The sequence below is a fragment of the Rutidosis leptorrhynchoides genome, chromosome 3 (genome assembly GCF_046630445.1).
Source record: "Rutidosis leptorrhynchoides isolate AG116_Rl617_1_P2 chromosome 3, CSIRO_AGI_Rlap_v1, whole genome shotgun sequence".
Taxonomy (NCBI): domain Eukaryota; kingdom Viridiplantae; phylum Streptophyta; class Magnoliopsida; order Asterales; family Asteraceae; genus Rutidosis; species Rutidosis leptorrhynchoides.
In genome coordinates, this window is record NC_092335.1 from 624910937 (window position 1) to 624931875 (window position 20939).

Genomic DNA, 20939 nt, shown 5'->3' on the forward strand with positions numbered 1-20939 from the left:
GTGTTTAATTTTTTATTAGAGAACTATACTAACCTGGTTTATATTGTTCTCAAACGATAAAAACAAGGAAGAATCTCAGAGTTAGATAACTGAGCTGTTGTTGGTATTCGATGAGTGGGATTAACTATGGACTCGTAGTATAGAGTAGCTAGTTATCTTAAGAATACCATGTTAGTTAGGATTACCATGCTACTGTTGTTAGATATTGGTTACCTTTTGTATGTGCTGTATGTGGTTGCCTTCTGTGTTAAAACCCTAGTGTGTCCCTACCGCGATGTAATACCCCATAAAATTAACATTATACCTTTGATAATATTTAAGACATGTTTTGAAGAATAATCAAGTATAAGTAATTAGTTAAATTATATCAAACGTTTAAAATAAATAATGTTATCCCAAGTTTGTTTAATAGTAAAGTTATTATAAGTTAAATACTAATTATGTGTCACATGATTGATGAATTTTTAAACCATGTACATTCTAATTAACTCACTTTAAGATATATAACTTTTAGCATTGGGTTATATTTATCATAAGATTAATAGTCTAAATAACTAGATACTATGTATGATTTAATCTTGCATCATTTCATGTCTAGATTCATCAAAGACCTTTAGATACCATGCTATTATAACTTACTAATAACTTAAGTTTAATCATCATATACTTACTAGTCATTTATCTTTGAATTAATGACTTCTTAATGTGAGACCTTTCATGAGACTTAAGGTACATGTGCTAAAGATATACACGAGTTTTCTCTCATTCTTTCATCATTTTCTAGTCTAAAAATTCTGCACTTTTTACTTCATAATTTTCTAAGTGTTTGGTTCATTATGTTGAAAATTCAAGGTTGCTTTGATGTTAAGTGTTAAGGTAATGTTTTTTTATCTTTTGTTTCACATTTTTTTAGATTGTATGATCATTGTAAGCTCTAAAAATTCGATTTAAAACCATATATAAAACATGTCAAATCTTAGTTTAAAAAATCATACTATTTGTAGTCAAAATATAACGAAAAGGATGAAGTTTTAATCAACGTATAGTTTTAATTAAACGTATAACTATATGAAAATATTACAAAATAAAGGATGTTATAAAACATATAACATTTAGAATTATGTTAAAAAAACACATAAAATCATGTAAAACATGTGTTAACATTTCATACTTTGGTGGTTAAAATACAATGAAAATAATGGATTTTTACGCAATCTTATAATTTTGTAATAATAAGAATAATCACATAAAAATTATATGGTAATATTATAAATATAAATATAGAAGAATATTACACACTCTCTACTAGAATGTGTTTTGTGCTCATACTTGTGTATTTGTTAGATTTGATTCGGTGATCGCGTTCTTTTGGTGCTATTTTCTTTCATCTTTGGAATTTCATTAATCGAGATAAGGTACGGATATTCTAGGTGGTACTAGGATCATTTCGGTATATTCTTTCCTCTCAAAACTTTGTTTGAATTGTGTATAAATCTTATTGGTATGACATGCTTATTTGAAAAATTATTTTGTTTAGTAGTCTTTGAAGTGTGCATATTATATTTTTCTCATTTGATGATTCGTTATGTTTGTTAGTCTATAAGTTATGTTATGACTTCCTCATTTTCGATGTACTAACCAGGTTGCTAATTATTTATGTTTGTTGAGGAATCATGATATATTGGTCCTTGTAAATTGTGTCAAAACCGTGTCTCAAAAAACCCAACAAAAACAGCCTGAAAATCGGCCCAAATCAGTCCCAAAGTTGCTGTATTTTCAGGCCCTAAACAGCCCTAAAAGGTTACAAAAACAGCCCCGCAAAGTCCCGAAATAACTCGGTAAAGAATGTGTGTGAGTGTGGCGAGTGGTACGGTGATTCGTATCGAGTGTCCCTCATTCTATGTGGCTTTACATGTCCCGTTAAATAACTTATAAGTTGTATTTAATTAAAGGGCTCAAAAATATGTAAATGACTAGTGAAAAAAGTTAGACCTAATGGTCGGGTAGATACGCGATTCTTAAATAAAACGATATATTATCTTATGTAACATTTTAAGTATTGTTTAAGCGTAAAATATTTAAGTTCATTTTATTAATTCTTTAAAGTCCTTTAATCATTCGAAAAGTATTTGAAAATTTATAATCATGTGTCGATTAAAACGGTTTCTTAAAATGTGCCTAAGAGTAACCTATTCATGGAGGTCCCATGAGCGCATTATTGTGACACCGATAATGTAGCATCGACCGTAGCGGTGTATTTTGATATTTCTACGGCGTCTCCTTTTGATTATCCGGTGGTGGTATGAGCTCTTTGTATTTGTTATTATATATTTGTGATAGGAGACGTATGGATCGATCCTAGGTATTTTGTTTTGACTGTGAACTTTTATCGTAGTGTCATTCGAAACGTCGCCGATATGAATGATTAGTGGAGTAGCTACCATATGATTTCATTTTGATACTTTGTAAGATATTTGTTTTGACTCTTAGTGCATTATTTTATGAAATTAGACTTTTGTAGTACATTTTGATATATTGGCATCTTGGGTATTGTGGATTCATACCTATTCGTACTTGGCTTTGAAAATAAGTTCCTTTTGATTAGAAGTCCGTTTTGAAAATAAGTTCCTTTTAAAAATAAGTTCGTTTTGAAAATAAATTCCTTTTGAAAATAAGTTCCTTTTGATAATAAGTTCGTTTTGAAAATGAGTCTACTTTGTAATAAAGCTTGTATCAAATTATGTCATTGCTTGTCATACAATACTCCTGAGTTTGTTATATCCGTTCACTGGGCTTTGGCTCAGTCGTATTCCATTTTTCTTTCTTATACGACAGGTCATCAAGTGGGTGTTGGGAACGAGGGAAGAGTGTAGATTTGAAGTGGACTTAGCACCTTTGCCTTAGAGTTTTTCAAACTTTATTACTTGTAGTTTAATGTCAGTTATGGTTGACTTTCGCCATGGTTGACTTTTGCTTTGACTTTGAATAAGATTAAGTAACAACCTTTTGTAAGTTAAGTTCATTTTTCATTATTTTTAATAAACTTTGTAAGATAGAGTCGTTACACGTGAGGTGGCCTTAAAACAGGTATGAGAGATCAACCATATGGGGGTTGGGTTCCTCATGTGGCAGCCGTCTAGTTATAAGTTTGAATGACGCATACGTTGCGTGTGGATAATTATACTTTGCGGTATGTGGGAGGAACTTCCGATAAACCTCAGTCCGATCAACTGATGGTTGCAGGCTAGGCCAAGCCACCAGAATCTCTTTAGACTGCACTAGTGGTGGATGTGTGTTAGACTATATGACATGATTGGTATAGCTGTTTCTCTATGCTATAGTTAGTATAGTTAGTTTCATTCACTTAGCTTCGTGCTAACCCATCAATTTCCTCCTTTCAGGTTGTTTGTATATTATTATGGCTTTTGGGAGAGATGACGGGCGTGTCGGTGTTATGTTTAGAAGTGGAGAACTCTGATGTGTCTTTTATTATAATAATGTATTTTGTAAATTGGTTTTAAGTGACGCACGATATTGTAACAATATAATAATGTTTATATGATGGTTTTTAAATTATTAATTATGTTTATTTAACGCTTCCACTGTATAAAAGAAATGGTCGATGACACAATAAATATTGGGGATCTGGTCATTTTTTCATATGATGTCAAATTAAGAATTCTCTAAAGAACATCAAGAACTTAATGAGAAACCCCTTCATCAGATTATTGACATTAATTTTAGAATTCATAATCGCTAACGATATTTCATCATTCAATTATAAGTTTAGTCGGTGTACATTCAAGTAAGTATTCCTTATTATGTGTTATAATTTGATTCATGAGATTGATCTTGATTATAACATGATAACTAATTCTTACATGTATAACTAGACGCCAAATAATATCAACATCTATAGATAAGATATTTTGATCCACTCAAATAATGTGGTCGTTATTGCATACGAGAGGATATGTTAAGTTGATTATAAGTACTGGTATATTAGAGACATGCTCTTTATAAATGCATGTGGGATGTATTATTAGAACCAAAATGGACAATGCAATTCCTATTTATTGTTGTTTCCATCCTGACTTAGTTGCTTAATGATCTACGAACCGAACAACATGCATCTGATTATGATATTATTCGGTTAATACCAAAATTTGAACTAGGAACCGGACAACCGAACATCATGCATAAAAGTGTCATATATAGCTGCTGTTTTTAATTTAAAAGTGACTCTTAATTGTGTAATAAGGAGTATATATATATATACTAGATTTAAGAGCTCGTGCGTTGCACGGGGGACTTATAATCTAACTAAATCAAAACGTAAAATGTTATATCATTTGAAGTTTTTGGAAGACAGTCTCACAAGTATATCGTTGTATCAAATATTAATGGCTTTAACGTTTCTCATCCTTGTATCTATACATTGGGTTGTAACATTTGCCAATATATCTGACTACAACCTATGTTATGGGTATAAGTTTTCCAAATGGATCATTCGAAATCTCGTTAATAACCTTATAAATGTATACCTTATATCAAAAGAGTCGTGTGTTGCACGACAACTCTAAAAAATAACATTCGAAAATGTTAGTATTGAAACTGATTAGCTTAGATGTATGATACAAATATAATGAAAAAATCCTTTAGTATTGAGGCATTATTTGAAGATGAGAAGGTTGAGACACTAATGAAAGATGGTTTGAAGGTTAATAATAAAGTTTGGGGTCAAAATGGGCCGAATATTAATGTTTTGCTATTTCAAGTTGTCGATTAAAGAAATAATAATGTGGAAAGGTTGAACATGGATTGGAGGAATAGTTTTATGATAGATTAATATTAATATTATGAAACATAACAATTACGGAGTACATAGTTGAACATGGATTGTGTTATAATAATAATAATAATATAGATATGGATAGTCAATTTTGGTGTATACATATAGTCAATTTTGGTACACAAAGTATGTATTTTTATATTGAGATTTTAGGCTATAAATACTCATGAATGCAAGCATTAAACTTGCACCATTTCACACACTTACAAAGTGTTTCTTTCTTTCTCCATTATCATCTTTGTTCTTACACTTCATTATTAGTATTCTTAATCAAGAATCAAATCACTAAAGGTAGTTATAAGCCTACTGAATTATAACATCAAGAATCAAACCACTAAAGGTAGTTATAAGCCTACTGAATTATAACACGTTATCAGCACGATAATCTTAATACTAAATATGGTTGGCTCTGCCACCAAAATGATATATGGTCGGTTATACCACCAAAATGATATATGGTCGGTTATACCACCAAAATGATATATGGTCGGTTATACCACCAGAATGATATAGGTCGGTTATACCACCTGAAAAAATATATGGTCGACACTGTCGCCAAATTTTCATTTATGTTTACTAATATTTATATTTTTGTTATATAACATTTATTTATGATTGCTTACACATGGTCGACACTGTCACCTACTTATCATTTATGTTATATTAAATTTATGTTTAATGTTTATATACTTATGAATATAAATTGACTCTAATTTATCATGATGTTTGTTTTAATTTTTGATAATAGAAAATGTCGAATCTGGAAAAGCTTAAATTTACTCCTTTAGAATCAACTGGAAACAACTACATGCCATGGGTTATAAAAGTAAAAATGCATCTTAAATCAATGGGCATTCTTGAAACCATAAATGAAAACAACACTTGTTCTGAAAAAGAACAAGCTACGGCATGTTGCTTTATTCATCAACATATTGATGAATGCTTACAAAATAATTATGTGACTGTAGAAGATCCCCATGTTTTATGGGAAGGTCTCAAAAGCAGATTCAATAATCAAAGAGAAATTTTACTTCCAGCTGCAATGGAACAATGGAGAACATTAAGGTTCCAAGACTTTAAGAAAGTAAATGAATACAGCTCAGCTCTGTATAATACATGTTCACAACTTAAATTCTGTGGACATGAAATTAGTGATGCAGACATGATGGAGAAAACTTTCTCCACAATGAATGCTGCAAACATCACAGTGCAAAGAAATTTGAGAATGCTAAAGTTCAAAACATATCCTGAACTTAATTCATATCTCTTAGTTGCAGAGCAAAATGATGAGCTATTAATGAAAAATCAGCAATCCCGTCCTACTGGTACACTTGCAATCCCTGAAGCAAATACTGCAAATAATTATAAACAGGGACAAGGACGCGGGCAAGGTCGTGGTTATAATAACCATCACCATCATCATGCCAAAAGCCATAACTATGGTAGAAACCATCCTTATGGTAATGGTAATGGGCGTGGACGTGGTCGTGGTCGTGGCCGTGGTGGTCAAAGAAATAGTAATCCACGAAAATATAAATATCAACCACAAAACAAGCCCATTAAACAAGATGTTGAAGAAAATTCTTCTAAAAATTCTGAAGAATCTTGCTACAGATGTGGTAGAATGGGCCACTGGGCTAATACTTGCCGAACATCTAAACATCTTGTTAAGATGTATCAGGATTCGCTGAAAGGTAAAGAAAAGGAAGTAAATTTTGTGGATAATATTGATCCAACAGTCACTGAGAAACCATCTGATTTATATGAAGATTTTTTGAATGTTTAAGTTGTGTGTCTTTTGAAAAATAAACGATTTAATATCGTCTGTCTTTGTCATTATGTTTGCTAAATGTTTCGGTACTATCTATTTGCGTTTAAAATATTGTGTAATATTAATGTACTCACTATTTATTTCTTATATATGAAGTTCAATATGAATTTTGCTGGAATACAACATCAATCAAGTGGTGGAGATCTCTGTATAGCAGACAGTGGAACTACACACACTATACTTAAATCCGAAAAATATTTTATTGATCTAAAACCAACGGAAGGAACTATACATACAATATCAGGACCTGCTAACTTGATAAAAGGGATAGGAAAGGCAAATTTCATACTACCAAATGGTACAAAATTTTTAATAAATGATGCCTTATTTTCTCCCAAGTCAAGCAGAAATTTATTGAGTTTCTCCGACATATACCTTAACGGGTATGATTATCAGTCAGTGACAACAGAAAATGAGAAATATTTAAGTATCACTGACAAGAGTCATGTGGTTGAAAAACTGCCAAGACTTAGTTCTGGATTACATTATACACATATAAATGTACCAGAAATACATATGGTAGTTAACGAAAAATATATTGATCCTGGTGTATTCAGTTTATGGCATAACAGATTAGGCCATCCAGGATCAACAATGATGAAAAGGATTATTGAATGTACTCATGGACATCCACTAAAGGATAGAAAAATCCATCATGATACAATGGTTCCATGTACATCTTGCTCTCTTGGAAAATTGATAACTAGACCCTCACCACTTAAGGTTGAGAAAGAATCACCAATGTTTCTTGAAAGAATTCAAGGTGATATATGTGGACCAATTCATCCACCATGTGGACCATTTAGATATTTCATGGTTCTAATAGACGCATCTAGCAGATGGTCTCATGTTTGTCTGTTATCAAGCCGTAATGTGGCATTTGCAAAATTTCTTGCCCAAATTATTAAATTGAGAGCTCATTTTCCTGATTACACCATTAAAAGGGTGAGACTTGATAATGCTGGTGAATTTACATCTCAAGCATTTAATGACTATTGCATGTCTATAGGAATTGTTGTTGAACATTCTGTTGCTCATGTGCATACACAAAATGGTTTAGCCGAGTCATTGATTAAACGTTTACAGTTAATCGCTAGACCATTGATAATGAGAACAAAACTCCCTGTATCTATATGGGGTCATGCAATTTTACATGCTGCTGCATTGATTCGCATCAGACCAAGTGCAAGTCATAAATATTCCCCCCTACAACTTGCTTTTGGTCAAGAGCCAAATATTTCCCATCTTAGAACATTTGGTTGTGCAGTGTATGTTCCAATTGCGACACCACAACGTACAAAAATGGGTCCTCAAAGGAGGTTGGGAATATATGTTGGATATGAAACATCTTCAATATTAAGGTATATTGAACCTATGACAGGTGACGTTTTTACAGCACGTTTTGCTGATTGTCATTTTAATGAAACATTGTTCCCTAGATTAGGGGGAGAAATGAAAAATAAAGAAAATGATGTTTCATGGTGTGAACCTCAATTAAAGTATCTTGATCCTCGCACAAAAGAATGCGAGACAGAAGTTCAAAAGATAATGCATATACAAGAACTTGCAAATCAATTGCCTGATGCATTTACAGATACAAAAACGGTGACAAAATCATATATACCAGCAGTAAATACTCCAGCTCGAATTGAAATTCCAAAAGCTGGAAATAACGTCACTCATGAATCTTTGCCACGTCAGAAACGTGGAAGACCAATTGGTTCAAAGGATAAAAATCCTCGAAAAAGAAAATCAGCTGATAATGAAGTAAAAGAAAGTGTTCAAGAAGAACCACAAATCAGTACTCCTACTGCAGAGGAGATTGATGATGTCAATACAGAAATTGCAATCAATTATGCATATTCAAAAATATTATGGAACCGAAATGAAATGAAAAATCTTGATGAGAAATTTTCATTTAATGTTGCATATGACATCATGAATAATGATGATGATCCAGAACCAACATCTATGGTTGAATGTCAAAATAGACATGATTGGGCTCAATGGAAAGAAGCAATACGAGCTGAATTAGAATCACTCAATAAAAGAAAAGTTTTCGGATCCATCATTCTCACTCCTAAAGATGTGAAACCTGTAGGATACAGATGGATTTTTGTCCGAAAAAGAAATGAGAAAAATGAAGTTACAAGGTATAAAGCTAGACTTGTAGCTCAAGGTTTTTCTCAAAGACCGGGAATTGATTATGAAGAAACTTATTCTCCTGTTATGGATGCAATTACTTTTAGGTACTTAATCAGTCTGGCAGTTTCTAAAAATTTAGAAATGCATCTCATGGATGTTGTGACTGCTTATCTATATGGATCACTTGATAGTGATATATATATGAAGATACCTGAAGGATTTAAGGTACCAGAAGCATCAAATGCAAAACCCAAAGAAATGTATTCGATTAAATTACAAAGATCTTTATATGGGTTAAAACAATCGGGACGTATGTGGTATAACCGATTAAGTGATTACTTGATAAGCAAAGGGTATACAAATAATCTTACTTGCCCTTGTGTTTTCATTAAGAAAACAACATCCGGATATGTGATCATAGCTGTTTATGTTGATGATCTTAACATCATAGGTACAAATAAAGAGATCCATGAAGCCATTCAACTTCTAAAGAAAGAATTTGAAATGAAAGATCTCGGAAAAACCAAGTATTGCCTTGGTTTACAAATTGAGCATATGCCTAATGGTTTACTTGTACATCAAACAACATATACTGAAAAGATTTTGAAACGTTTCAATATGGACAAGGCAAAACCATTAAGTACTCCTATGGTTGTTAGATCACTCAATGTTGAAGCTGATCCATTTCGTCCATGTGAAGATCAAGAAGACATTCTTGGACCAGAAGTACCATATCTTAGTGCAATTGGAGCTCTTATGTATCTTACAAATTGTACAAGACCTGACATTTCTTTTGCAGTTAATTTGTTGGCAAGGTTCAGCTCTGCTCCTACCAAAAGACACTGGAATGGGATCAAACACATATTTCGATACCTTCGAGGAACTACTGATTTAGGATTATTTTATTCTAACGAATCAAAACAAGATTTGGTTGGTTACGCAGATGCAGGTTATTTATCTGATCCACATAAAGCTAAATCTCAAACTGGATATGTATTCCTAAATGGAGGTACTGCAATATCATGGCGTTCTCAAAAACAAACACTTGTTGCTACATCGTCAAATCATGCCGAAGTGATTGCATTACATGAAGCTACTCGAGAATGTTTTTGGTTGAGATCAATGACACAACTCATTACTGATTCTTGTGGACTAGAACGCGATAAAAGTCCAACAACTATCTATGAAGATAATGCAGCTTGCATAGCACAGATGAAAGGAGGGTATATCAAAAGTGACCGAACAAAACACATACCACCTAGATTCTTCTCATACACTCAAAATCTCATTAAGGACAACCAGATTGAAATGAGATATGTGCAATCTAGCAAAAACTCTGCTGATCTTTTCACGAAAGCACTTCCAACTGCTATTTTCAGAACACACGTTCATAACATTGGCATGAGACATGTTCAAAAGATGTAACAGCTGAAGCGATGTCTACTTGAGGGGAAGTCAACTCCATGCTGCACTCTTTTTCCCTTAGCTAAAGTTTTTTCCCACTGGGTTTTCTTTAGCAAGGTTTTTAACGAGGCAGTAATTTATAGTTGATCTTCAACAAAATAAAATTGCTATCCAAGGGGGAGTGTTATAATAATAATAATAATATAGATATGGATAGTCAATTTTGGTGTATACATATAGTCAATTTTGGTACACAAAGTATGTATTTTTATATTGAGATTTTAGGCTATAAATACTCATGAATGCAAGCATTAAACTTGCACCATTTCACACACTTACAAAGTGTTTCTTTCTTTCTCCATTATCATCTTTGTTCTTACACTTCATTATTAGTATTCTTAATCAAGAATCAAATCACTAAAGGTAGTTATAAGCCTACTGAATTATAACATCAAGAATCAAACCACTAAAGGTAGTTATAAGCCTACTGAATTATAACAGATTGGAGGAATAGTTTTATGACAGATTAATAATATGAAACATAACAATTACATATACTGATGGAAGTAGTAAACACACGGAAAGTTAATGTTTTGCTATTTCAAGTTGTGGGTAAAAGAAATAATAATGTGGACAGGTTGTTAATGGATTAGAGGAATAGTTTCAATAATAAGAGTGGTTACTCTAAAATCGGTTACTATAATGATAAGCAACCTACGTTTACTAAGTAAAATGGGTAGTAATTTAAAAGCGAGGGAATTTTGCCCAACAGAGGCAGTGTATTCAGTAGTATCAGAAGAGAGTATCATTTCAAAAAACCTACAAATGATGTTCAAACTCATAGATAAAATGGCGTTAACTACTTTGAAATTGATTTTAAAGATGGTCATTTATAAAAGTGAGTTGATTTTCCCAAATCAATTCATACACACCATTTATCAAATATCAACAATTTTACCCCCGATTTTAATCAACATAAAAATACAAAAGCAAATAAATCCCAATCTATTATTATTGTAATCATATACTCTGTACATCTCGGAAATAACACATACTTTTCGATGATCAACATGACTCGTTACGGTGAGAATTGTAAGTCGGTCTTGTAAATTGTCCATGTCTTCTTCATCATAGGTTTTTGACCCATTTAAACACCTGAGACATTACATTGATAGTCAATAAACATAAGTGACTTGGTATCATGGTTCTTACACAACAATATGGACTTTTGGTTAGTTTGCAAAGAAAAATCAATTACACTAATTTAAGCAAAAGCCATTGCAACTGAGTAAACATCCATAACTTGTTAATTATTACTCGTAGATATTATGTCATATATAGCTGGAAACAATTACCAAAAAATTGTAGCATATAGCTTTAGGATTAATGTCAAATGAGCCCGTGTGATGGACGCATGTTTAAAAACCAGTTAACACATTGTTTGTGATTATCTCAATTAAATAAGTTTTGCAAACCTGTAAGGGTTAAGTGTGGTACTATAAATACTCAAAGTCATTATATATATATATATATTGTAACTTTTTCCATTTGTCTTGTAACCATTTGTGCTTAATGAAAGAACCGATTCTCCGATAACTCTCTCTATCTCTCTAAGCTAACACCTTTGTCTCTCTATACTCAACTCTAAGTGTTCTAACATGAATTAAGACTCGAAAAAACAAACACAACCCATAACCCATTTTGACCCTTACCTAATACCCTTCAAGCCCGCCCAAGTCGCCCGTCTTTCCAGCTCTAATATAATAGACTCCGTTGGTAAAAAAGTAACACATAGAAAAGCATGACAATCCCCATTGCTTCAAGTAGGATTTCAAACTCGACGCGCGTTTTGGTTGATTTCACAATTCATATATCCATTTATCTCCTTGATTACTCCGTAATATTTATTTAATTTAAATACTTCATATATCCCATTATGAATGTATAGTATTGGATTTTTAAAGTTTTTCTTTTTTAGACATTAAATATATAACTTGTATGTATAATATTTGATTAAAATTATATGAATTGATAGAGTTTATAATGTGTTTTTATAAATATAAATTTTATTAAATTTTATTGTTAGACAAACAAAGAAATTTACGGGATCCAGCTCTAATATAATAGACTCCGTTGGTAAAAAAGTAACACATAGAAAAGCATGACAATCCCCATTGCTTCAAGTAGGATTTCAAACTCGACGTGCGTTTACTCTTTTTTTATATTTAATTCTAAAGAATATGTACAGGATGTTGTCTATAAATTATGTAGAGCCACAGTCACCAATGTATAGTAATATTATTGTTTCAACATAATATGATCCAACTATGACAACAATGGATCGTCAAAAGTTGAATTAAGTTTTCATATTTTGAATTAAGTATTCAAAGCAGGAGTATTGTCTCTTAGTGTTGTATATTTTTTCAACCTTAACATAACATGACCAACTACTGATCTATTACACAAGGTTGATAACAAAACACGAGTTCATGATTATTATTTTTTAAATATATAACATGAATTTGTTACAAAAGTTTGACAACAAAAACTTGAGCCATTTTGTGCATGTAGCAACCATTTGAAGTGTTAAAACGAAAGTAGATAATAGCAATAACTTACATGAGACGAAAACCAATATTTCTGATAGTGAGCTTTGTTGCACTCTATCCACATCAGTGAAAGCAACATATCTAATGGTAAAGCTCTCTGTTTTTTTATGACAAATAGTTGTTTGTTAGTGCCTACAAAGTTTCAACACTGAAAAATTGAAATAGTTGCATCCTTGCAATTCAAAAAAAAAAATAAATAAATAAACACATAAAAGTTAGAGCACATGAAGGTGGATAACCTTATCATCTAACCCGCGCATCTAATCCATAGTTGGTGGAATTTTGCATATCATATCACCAGTGGAAAATTATGAATCGAATGATAATAATCATGAAAAACATGACAAAACCTCTTTAGCTTGTTATCTAACCCTCCCATCTTGACTATACTATATAAGCACAATAATATATTATATTACTACCTCAAGTTTCTTCTCTTAGAGCCAGGAATGAACCCCTTGTAATCCCAATTTTTAAGCTGTCATTATCAATCTTGCTTGTATAATGGGAAAGATGAGAAAATAAAATGATCTTCACTCCCACCAAACTTATATTGACATTGATATCGACGAACCTTCTAGCTTGTCTTCACGATGAAGTATCACACCACACTGTAGAAGCACATTTGTCCCTAACTGTTACTTTGAATTTTTTTAAAGGATAAGAGAAAAAAAATTAAGAAAATGACCTAACAAAAACCGGTGAACCATAAGTAGAAGCACCAACTGTTAGAGCAACACCCTTGTACTATGGCTAAGTAGGTACCTAACATGGAGGACTGCACAAATAATTATAATTTATAATTATATATATATTTTTTGAAATAATATAGCAGTAGGCGTTATCAATATAACATGTATAATGATAATATATATCTGTAAGACGATATGGCAACCCATAAAACTGCCTATCCAGATTCGCAACTGCAGTGATCCCACCAAGTTTGTTTCCAATCGCCATTTCAAAATTGCTTGGCAACTATCACCAATTTCAGTCCAATATGTCAACTCACATGTCCAATGTCGTAGTTAAATGTGTGTACTTGAAACGGGCCGCAACTCTAATCTGTCAACATAATAATCAAAAGACTACAAAGCAACAACCTCAATCTTCTGCATATCTAAAGAAGCGAAGACCCAAAAGAACCACAAAACGTTTCTAACAGAACATTTAACTAACATAACATTCAATGCAGTCTGCATATTCAGAAATAACGGTTACATAGAGTTAAGGAACATAGCAGTTAAACAGCACAATAAAAGTGAATCCACAAATTCACAAGTGTTTGAGAAACAACCAAAAGACATCGAAAAAAGAACTAACCATATGAACTAAAATTACTTTTTGGCATTCTCAACCTTATACATTGTCTTTTTGTTTACCTATTCAGAGCAAAAACTCACTAGCTAATTTATATGTATTAGATCTTGTACGCAATTAAATGGAAAACCACCCATCTTATCGAGGCAGAAAACATATTTACTGATACACAAAACTGACCAAACACAAAAACAACATGAATTTAAAACACAGTGCTGGTGGTGGTTTCTCTTGTCAACACTCACCGTGTAGGTTGTGCAGCAAGAGTTGCGGCTGAAATCATAGAAAATACAGGTTGAAAGGTTCATAATAAAATCATCAATAAGAATATAAGGCTACTTGGATATTCGAATCATTAAATAAGATTATCGCTTTGATAACACAAAACTAAAAACCAATAAAATGTAATGATAAGAACATACCTCAAATCTGTATTTAAGGCAGTAAGAAAATATTACTAATCCGATCCCGATCTCCAAAAGAACTTTCAGTTCAACATTACAGGTAAGAAACAATAATCGAACAAAAATCGTACAGGTAAAGAACAATAATCGAAGTAAGCACTTACATAACATTTACTTATAATCAACATGACAATTGACTGGAGAACCCCTGTACGTGATGCGTATCTCATAGATGGCGATTTAGGGTTGTAAATGAAGCAGATGCTTATCTTATAGATGGTGATTTAGGATCTGATAAGTACATCCATTTATTTAATAGATGGTGATTTATGGTTGTAAATGAAGCAGATGATTGGAACGACAACGCATATGTAGGTTTAGGGTTGTAAAACTAATTCAATCGGTTATGGGTGCAGATACAGTTTCAACCAATTTAATCGGGTGATATGAATACAAACACAGAACCAATCTAATGTTCAAATATGCAATATGAATACAATTTTTTTGTAACCTTTCACATAAACAAAAACATTAATACTGAGATGGACTAAAATACTTGGAAATTAAAATCGTACCAGCCTTGAAGTGATTCGATCGCTGAACATAAGAAATAGTGATTAAATATTGAATACCAAATACATCTTTGTTGATTATGTTGTAATCCAATTGAAAAATATTCCACTCAAGAAATCGTCATCTTCAAGAATAATCAATTTTGATCTTCAATTGTATGATTTTGGGTTTTACATCTTGCAGTAACCAATCATCATGTAGAAAAACACAAACTTTTGAACTTCAATTGGACGAATTTGGGAATCGGATTTTTAAACTAAATCTGTCAAAAAATTACGCAACCGACATGAAATCAATTCGAATATCGGATTGAAAAAGTAAATTGAGAAAAATTGGCAGACGATTTTGGGTTTAATCAATTATGCCGAATCAAATTTAGGGTTAATTATTATTTTGTTGTTTGAAACTGTCGGTTTGTTTCTGTATTAAGGTTTAAGGTTTAATTTTTGAGGATAATAATACTAATGGACACGTGGCAGTCTGTGGTAATTAGTGTAAATATAATATTTTATTTCCGGATGCAGGATAAAAAAGATAAATCGGCTGGGCTATTGGATGGTTGACACGTAGGATCAACCTTACCGGATTAGTAATATAGAGGATATATATATATATATATATATATATATATATATATATATATATATATATATATATATATATATATATATATATACGAAACTAAAATAACTAAACATGTTATCACAAAAGTAATAATCAGATTACTAATAAATAATCAAAAAAAGAAGATAAAAACTATCTAACCGATATTAGGTTGAACCGAGCTTGTGTTTGACACAATTCTCTTAAACAGATTCGACGTCTGTTCCCAGGGTACACCGGTCGGAAGCAGCGTACTGCCGGACTTGAACACTTGCCTGAAAGATAACCGGAACGGGGAGACCTTGTTGCGGCTGAGAGAAAACTTTAATCATATAACAATGCTCATATGATTTTTGGTGTGTTTTTCTACAAACCTAAGGTCTCTATTTATAGTGAAAACCAATACCTTAGGTTTGCTCCCACTTCCGATGTGGGACAAGTGCCAAAACCCTTTTAAATTTTGCACCAAACTATCAACTTTAATATTCGATATCTCATTTGTAGTGACCCGAACTTTTCCATGTTTATATATATTAATTGAGATTGATGTTTACATGATTAAATGTTTCCAACATGTTAAGCAATCAAACTTGTTAAGACTTGATTAATTGAAATAGGTTTCATATAGACAATTGACCACCCAAGTTGACCGGTGATTCACGAACGTTAAAACTTGTAAAAAAACTATATGATGACATATATATGGTTATATATATAGTTAACATGATATTATGATAAGTAAACATATCATTAATTATATTAACAATGAACTACATATGTAAAAACAAGACTACTAACTTAATGATTTTGAAACGAGACATATATGTAACGTTTATCGTTGTAACGACATTTAATGTATATATATCATATTAAGAGATATTCGTACATCATAATATCATGATAATATAATAATTTAAAATCTCTTTTGTTATTATAAACATTGGGTTAACAACATTTAACAAGATCGTTAACCTAAAGGTTTCAAAACAACACTTACATGTAACGACTAACGATGACTTAACGACTCAGTTAAAATGTATATACATGTAGTGTTTTAATATGTATTTATACACTTTTGAAAGACTTCAATACACTTATCAAAATACTTCTACTTAACAAAAATGCTTACAATTACATTCTCGTTCAGTTTCATCAACAATTCTACTCGTATGCACCCGTATTCGTACTCGTACAATACACAGCTTTTAGATGTATGTACTATTGGTATATACACTCCAATGATCAGCTCTTAGCAGCCCATGTGAGTCACCTAACACATGTGGGAACCATCATTTGGCAACTAGCATGAAATATCTCATAAAATTACAAAAATATGAGTAATCATTCATGACTTATTTACATGAAAACAAAATTACATATCCTTTATATCTAATCCATACACCAACGACCAAAAATACCTACAAACACTTTCATTCTTCAATTTTCTTCATCTAATTAATCTCTCTCAAGTTCTATCTTCAAGTTCTAAGTGTTCTTCATAAATTCCAAAAGTTCTAGTTTCATAAAATCAAGAATACTTTCAAGTTTGCTAGCTCACTTCCAATCTTGTAAGGTGATCATCCAACCTCAAGAAATCTTTGTTTCTTACAGTAGGTTATCATTCTAATACAAGGTAATAATCATATTCAAACTTTGGTTCAATTTCTATAACTATAACAATCTTATTTCAAGTGATGATCTTACTTGAACTTGTTTTCGTGTCATGATTCTGCTTCAAGAACTTCGAGCCATCAAAGGATCCATTGAAGCTAGATCCATTTTTCTCTTTTCCAGTAGGTTTATCCAAGGAAATTAAGGTAGTAATGATGTTCATAACATCATTCGATTCATACATATAAAGCTATCTTATTCGAAGGTTTAAACTTGTAATCACTAGAACATAGTTTAGTTAATTCTAAACTTGTTCGCAAACAAAAGTTAATCCTTCTAACTTGACTTTTAAAATCAACTAAACACATGTTCTATATCTATATGATATGCTAACTTAATGACTTAAAACCTGGAAACACGAAAAACACCGTAAAACCGGATTTACGCCGTCGTAGTAACACCGCGGGCTGTTTTGGGTTAGTTAATTAAAAACTATGATAAACTTTGATTTAAAAGTTGTTATTCTGAGAAAATGATTTTTATTATGAACATGAAACTATATCCAAAAATTATGGTTAAACTCAAGGTGGAAGTATGTTTTCTAAAATGGTCATCTAGACGTCGTTCTTTCGACTGAAATGACTACCTTTACAAAAACGACTTGTAACTTATTTTTCCGACTATAAACCTATAATTTTTCTGTTTAGATTCATAAAATAGAGTTCAATATGAAACCATAGCAATTTGATTCACTCAAAACGGATTTAAAATGAAGAAGTTATGGGTAAAACAAGATTAGATAATTTTTCTCATTTTAGCTACGTGAAAATTGGTAACAAATCTATTCCAACCATAACTTAATCAACTTGTATTATATATTATGTAATCTTGAGATACCATAGACACGTATACAATGTTTCGACCTACCATGTCGACACATCTATATATATTTCGGAACAACCATAGGCACTCTATATGTGAATGTTGGAGTTAGCTATACAGGGTTGAGGTTGATTCCAAAATATATATAGTTTGAGTTGTGATCAATACTGAGATACGTATACACTGGGTCGTGGATTGATTCAAGATAATATTTATCGATTTATTTCTGTACATCTAACTGTGGACAACTAGTTATAGGTTACTAACGAGGACAGCTGACTTAATAAACTTAAAACATCAAAATATATTAAAAGTGTTGTAAATATATTTTGAACATACTTTAATATATATGTATATATTGTTATAGGTTCGTGAATCAACAGTGGTCAAGTCTTACTTCCCGACGAAGTAAAAATCTGTGAAAGTGAGTTATAGTCCCACTTTTAAAATCTAATATTTTTGGGATGAGAATACATGCAGGTTTTATAAATGATTTACAAAATAGACACAAGTACGTGAAACTACATTCTATGGTTGAATTATCGAAATCGAATATGCCCCTTTTTATTAAGTCTGGTAATCTAAGAATTAGGGAACAGACACCCTAATTGACGCGAATCCTAAAGATAGATCTATTGGGCCTAACAAACCCCATCCAAAGTACCGGATGCTTTAGTACTTCGAAATTTATATCATATCCGAAGGGTGTCCCGGAATGATGGGGATATTCTTATATATGCATCTTGTTATTGTCGGTTACCAGGTGTTCACCATATGAATGATTTTTATCTCTATGTATGGGATGTGTATTGAAATATGAAATCTTGTGGTCTATTGTTACGATTTGATATATATAGGTTAAACCTATAACTCACCAACATTTTTGTTGACGTTTTAAGCATGTTTATTCTCAGGTGATTATTAAGAGCTTCCGCTGTCGCATACTTAAATAAGGACAAGATTTGGAGTCCATGCTTGTATGATATTGTGTAAAAACTGCATTCAAGAAACTTATTTTGTTGTAACATATTTGTATTGTAAACCATTATGTAATGGTCGTGTGTAAACAGGATATTTTAGATTATCATTATTTGATAATCTACGTAAAGCTTTTTAAACCTTTATTGATGAAATAAAGGTTATGGTTTGTTTAAAAATGAATGCAGTCTTTGAAAAAACGTCTCATATAGAGGTCAAAACCTCGCAACGAAATCAATTAATATGGAACGTTTTTAATCAATAAGAACGGGACATTTCAGTTGGTATCAGAGCGTTGGTCTTAGAGAACCAGAAAATTTGCATTAGTGTGTCTTATCGAGTTTGTTAGGATGCATTAGTGAGTCTGGACTTCGACCGTGTTTTCTTTAAAAAATGATTGCTTAACATTTTTGTTGGAAATTATATATTTTTAACATATGAATATTATGTGATATATTAATCTCTTAACGTGTTTGATATTATGTGATAGATGTCTACCTCTAGAACAAGTCCTATTGACTCACCTAATAATAATGAAGAGTCAAATGTAAATTGGAATGATTTGTGGACTGATTCACAAGTTCCCGAAGAGGAACCGGAAGAAGAGTCGGAACCGGAAGAAGAATCGGAACCGGAAGAAGAATCGGAACCGGATGAAGAAATAGAACCGGTGGGGGAAATAATAAAACGGTTAAGTAAAAGAAAATCCTCAACCAACCGACCAAAGTTAATTATGGTCAATGGTGTTTCCGCCAAGGAAGCAAAATATTGGGAGGATTACCAATTCTCCGATGAATCGGATTCCGACGAGAATTCCGATGATGTTATAGAAATTACCCCAACTGAATTTAAAAAGGCAAAAGAAAATAATAAGGGAAAGGGCATAAAAATAGAGAAATCTAATTCCAACCCCGATGAACTTTATATGTATCGTCAACCCCCGAAGTCCTTAAGTTGTAACAATGACCCGGGAACCTCTAAACCACCAGGTTTTTCTAAACCAATGTGGACAACGACGGCTCGTATTAGGGGAACATCATATATCCCTAGAAACTTGGCAAAACGAACCAAAACCGAAGAAGAAGAAACGAGCGAGTCGGAATAAGATAGTTGTATTCGTGTGGTGTAATATATGGAATATAGTGTTCTTATGCTTTATGATATATGTAAAAATTGCTTGTATTAATAAGTATTTTTTTTATGAATCTAACTCTTGTCTATTTTACAGTTTAAAAACACAAAATGGATAGACAACCCAATATTTTAAGAGACCTACCCGGAGACATGATTGATGAAATCTTGTCTAGAGTCGGCCAGAATTCTTCGGCACAACTATTTAAGGCGAGATCAGTTTGTAAGACATTCGAAGAACGTTCCAAGAATGTCTTGGTTTATAAGAGACTTTCGTTTGAAAGATGGGGGATATCACATTGGGAAACCCATAAGTTACGATGTGTTTACTTTGACGCATATATTGCGGGGAACCCAAATGCTATTTTACGCAACGGGTTAAGAAATTATTTTGACTCAATATATCCGAATATTGGACTTCGTGATTTAGAAAAAGCGGCTAACATGCAACATAAAGAAGCATGTTATGCTTACGGATTAGTAATGTTCGCTTCTCACCAAAGTGAGAACAAGAACATCGGGCTACAACTATTAAACAAAACGTTTCCACAAGTGACGGAGTCGGTAATTGGGGTAAGAAATGAGGTTTTTAGATT

At 32.1% G+C, this 20939-nt stretch overlaps 1 long non-coding RNA gene across 6 annotated transcripts; it reads right to left on the reverse strand.

The window, feature by feature from the left end:
• Positions 1–11092: 11092 nt before the first annotated feature.
• On the reverse strand, positions 11093–15514 carry LOC139898976 (uncharacterized). 6 transcript variants are annotated; one of them, XR_011777233.1, is made up of 5 exons: positions 15141–15514; positions 13530–13906; positions 13081–13452; positions 12852–12973; positions 11093–11387 (listed from the first exon to the last, which is right to left on the reverse strand). It is a non-coding gene; the product is annotated as an uncharacterized lncRNA (long non-coding RNA). The 6 variants fall into 6 exon arrangements; XR_011777232.1 differs by lacking the exon at positions 15141–15514 and having other exon boundaries at positions 13081–13101; positions 13264–13452; positions 13530–15134; XR_011777230.1 differs by lacking the exon at positions 15141–15514 and having other exon boundaries at positions 12852–12938; positions 13264–13452; positions 13530–15134.
• Positions 15515–20939: the final 5425 nt, after the last annotated feature.